Below are 4,831 nucleotides of genomic sequence, written 5' to 3' on the forward strand. Positions count from 1 at the left end.
TAACAGAGGCAGCAAAGGTCTGTGAGCGTTTCTAACTGTTGAACAAAGAATGGCACTCTGCCTGGAAATAAATACTAAATCATATAACAATGAATGTACAGGACTCTCTGGAGGTGAGGGTACAACCAAATGCAGTCTCTTTTCCCTCCCTCTCTGTCACTTGGCCTGATACTGAAGCAGGTAAAATCCGATTGTTTAAATCACAAATCCTGCTGTTTTCAGGATTTACTGTGTTGGCCTTAGTCTGGGGACCTGAGGCCCATGTGGTGGAGACCAGCCTTACGTACACCGATCACTGCTGTGCAGACAGTGAAGAACTGGAAGCAGAAAGGGCCTCCAGCTCGTACAGCAGCCGAGTTTGCATGTCGCTTCTGCTCTCACCTGACACCTTTTCTTGACTTAAAGTTTCTGACTCATCATTTTCACGTAAAGGCAGGATGATGAAGCCTTCCTAGCTTTCTTGCTAGGCACTGTGGAGGCAGACCATGAATAAAAAGTAAGAAATGGCCATGAAAATGCAATTAATCAGCATTAAAATCTCTTGTCTTCTAAAACAATGAATGAGCTCCTAGGACACTGCATGGAGTATTTTCTGTTGTTATCATTCTCTATTGTTAAATTGTAACATATACAAAATAAATATATGCCATATAATATATAACTATATTATTATCAGTCTATAAGAGTAACTTATGAAGGGTGTGATCAAGCAGATAGTAACGTCATATAACCTAAAGATATCCAAGTTTCATGCCCCGTGATAAATTCTACTTATAGATTCCTATTCCATGTGATCAGATTAAGTGGCCCTTGGACACTGGCAAGATTCTGAAGGTTTACACTTCGACATGGACTTTCAGTGATAGGTGGATGTATGAGAAGTAGGAGGGAAATAAGGTGATTTTCATGCCCAGCCCTAAAAGCCAAGACAAACACTCTCTATAGACTTCTGCTTTGGAAATAACCCAGCACAAGATGATTGGCTTATCTCCACATAATGAGAAATGTTCCTTGACTGACTCATTCTCTTATTAATCTCCATTTTCGTAACAAAATATTTCTTTTTTCCAATCAACCAAAGGAAAACTTGTTATACATTATTAGACACTGTATCTGAAACAGCACAGTGCCCGGCATACAAGAAACACTCAGAAGTATTAATGTTCATTAAAACGAAGTTTCCATTTCTCAAATGTCTGCATAGTAGATACAACCTATGTAAATGGCTCGTTATGGATTACGGAGGTGGTTACCCATTGCTTTCCACAATTTCCCCGTAGTCGCTTCTTCTAGGACCTGAGGTGATGCCTTACCATAACGCAGCAGAAACTATTTTGTCATTTGATTGGGTTAACGTGTACAGGACAATCTAGGTAGTTCATTCCCCAACAATAAGGTATTTCCATTTCCTATGAAGGAATTAATTTAGAACAACTCACAGCAATTTTATGACAGGAATACTGGCAAACTGGGTAGACTGTTCCACTCTCTGGAGATGGAAGAAATAGCTGATTAAATAGTGCTCAGAAGGAAAATGCTGCAGGTGCTGGCTCTCCGTTTCCACACTTTAACCCACTGTCTCCAGCCTGTCTTCTGGAAACATCCACTTATGCCACATTCCTTTAATCATAACGTTTGGGGGAAAGACTAGGTGGTTATGGCCACTGCCTGGTTTCCTCTGCACCCTCCCCTTACAACCTCTCAAAATCCAGATGCTGTAAGTCTGTGGATCCTCTAAGACTGTTCGTCCAGAGGCTTGGATTGTGCTCAGCACCTCCCGGCTCTCAGGACACCTCTGTGTCTCATGGGATCATGTCCCTCCAGCAATGCCCTCCACGCTCCCGCTGCCCCCTATGAATGCACACAAGGCTATGCCAATTACATGATGATATAGTTGAGCCTTCCTCCTTCCTGGAAAACAACAGAGCTTGAACAGTTATATTTGGATTCTTCTGGTTCTGGATCCTTAGCCTTCTTCCTCCCCCAGGAGGCAGATTTCTTTTCACTGGAGACTCTCAGGGAGCATTGTGATTCTGCCTCTCAGGAATTGTCACAGGCAATTCCTCTAACTGTTGGTAAAAGCTAACAGGTAAATGCTAACAGGTAAATGATAAAGAAGTAAAAGTAAAAGACAAAAAAAAAAATCAATAGTTATAATGAAAGCTATATTATGGGTAACTGCTACCCCAGTCTGTGTACAGAGCATGATATGAATTCCATGAAATGCACTGTTGCAACCAAATCTTTGACAACTCCATTAGTATAAAATATTAAGATTTCAATTTTTTGTCTGATTGAACAAAACTCATGAAAAACAATTACGAAAACTACATAAGTAACATTCATGTCATATTACATCGATGCAGATAATATTTATTCCAACTATTATAAAAAACTCAAATTAATAAATCATAGTAATCTTGTTACATGAGTTTGACAAAGTGTCTACTTTTTTCTATCAAAGGAAATAATAAAATCATCAAAAGTCAAAGGATATATATTAGGATAGATAAATAAAACTGTAAATACAGTTTTACAGGAAAAAACTGTAAGGTACTGAATGCTTCTTATTTAAATGCTACAGAAAAGTGGGTAAGGTACTACGTTCCTATTATTGTCATGATACAAAGGCAAGGAGACATAGGAAAGGATAAAGTGTCATTTCGGTAGAAAATTCTCCTGGTGGGAGCCCTCTCAGGTGAAGTGAGAACGTGTTCATGGGAACCTCACACAAGAGCTTACATCCCAAGTATACATTCTGGTTTGTACTTTTTGCTTTAAGTCCTCCTGAATTAGAACCTGACAGCTTGAATGTGATTAAAATGTAGTTCTCCTACAGTTATCACTCCCTAATTCAAACACAGAGCCAAGGGGTTTTTATTAGGTTTATCCATACAGGACGAGACAGCTGTCCTCTCCAACATTCTCCCCCTTAGTAACAGAATACAGACTTTATTTGTGGCAAATGCTCTAGTTCAGGAACTTTTCTCAGCTTCTCTTGCAGCGAGGTGCACCCACACCTAACTCTGGCCGAGAAGATGCAAACAGAGGCAGGTTGGTATGACCAAGAGGTTTCCTGAAAGGAGGGAGACTGCCCTGCTTTGCCCCTCTCTGTCCATCCTGTGGCCCGGGAGCCCAGTGTGACATCCGCTTCAGCCAGGCTTACACCTTGCACACAAAGGACAACTCCAAAGCTGGGGGACGTTGGAATAGAAGGCCAGAGAGACGCGAATTCTGGACAAAGTGGACTTCATTGTGTGAGATGTATAAACTTGTATTTGTTAAGAAGGCACAGGTGTTTGGGAATCTTTCACTATGCGCCCCAGATTCAGTGGTAACCTCTCAAGCAGGTGGCTCGGGTAGGGTGAGGAAAGCTGCTGGGATTCTGTGGACTTTCTATCCTGGACACAGGACTTTGCCCCTCTCCATCTGTCAGCACGAAGGAGCAAACGTGCTTGTTAGAGCTTTCTAATCGAAGGACATTACTTTAAGTATCACTAAATGGCCTTAGCACTGGAAGAATGCTAAGGAAGTTAGTAGCAAGTTGAGTTAAAAGGGAGAGTTTTGTGGAAGGAGACCTGGCTGGAAGTGAAGGGACGAGAGAAGAAAATAAAGGCAGGTGTTCAGAGCTACAGAATGTTTTGGCACAGGTGCACAGCCTGTCTGGGAGAAGTGCTAGCATGGTCTTTCCCCTAAAATACGCGGGTGTGTGCACTGCTAAGTAGGAGTTGTACGTAGTAGCAGAGCCTCTAACATAACGCATTCAAATCCTTAAAGTGTCCCAAGTAATATGCTCTCCAAAGAAAAAAGATACTTATTCCAGGAATAGTAATACACACTACTAGTTACTTAGTTTGTATTTGTTCATATTTGGCTTTTTAATTAGCATTGTTATATGTAATTATATAGCTTTATGCTTAAATATATGTTTCAAATAAGCAATTTTATGAGGGAAGGAGAAATGGAGAGGAAAGCAGTTTAATAGAATGAGTGCAGGTTATCAGTTTATTCAAAACATATCCATTTGGATGGAGCCAGAGGGTGTTAGGCTAAGCAAAATGATTTCAGTCATGTGTGGAATTTAAGAAGCAAGCAGATAAACATAGAGGGAAAAAAGAGAGAGGGCAAACCATAAAACAGACTCTGAACTCTAGAGAGCACCCTGGCGGCCACCAGAGGGGAGGGGTGGATGGGGAAATGGCTGATGGGGATGGAGGAGGACACCGGGCGGAGCATCAGGGGTTGTAGGTGATGGGTCACTACATAGTACACCTGAAACCAGTATTACGCTGTTTCCGCGAAGCCTGCGTTAGCACGATGTTGACAAATGCACGTGTCAGGGTAGGGTACTGAATAATTATGTGGATCTTTTTCAAAAACTGCCTGACCCTGATTTGCTAGTTTCTGTGGGCGACTGCTAGAAGGGGGGCGAAGATGTTTGTTTAGGAAAAATCTCTTTATTTTACTCATAATCTTACAAGATGCCGTTGACGAAACAGGGTGGATCTCCAGGAAAAAGACGACACAAGCTGGAAGAACTGGGCAATAATTAATCCCCACTTGTATATGTCCATATGTCACCACATGCTGTGAGTTTTGTATCCTTACCCTCCTCCTGAATGCGCACGGCTCCCCCACGTACGACACACAACACACACGTGACACTGTCTCCCACGCACACAGACACGTGCACACGCATGCACACGACGCACGCACACTCACAGGACGCGCGCACACGTGCTCACGCACTCACAGGACTCGCGCGCACGCACAAGGACACACAGGACGCACGCGCACGTACACGCATGCGCGCACACCCTACCTCCCGTCT

The sequence above is a fragment of the Puma concolor genome, chromosome B2 (genome assembly GCF_028749965.1).
Source record: "Puma concolor isolate L17-30 chromosome B2, mPumCon1.1.hap2, whole genome shotgun sequence".
In the NCBI taxonomy this organism is placed as follows: domain Eukaryota; kingdom Metazoa; phylum Chordata; class Mammalia; order Carnivora; family Felidae; genus Puma; species Puma concolor.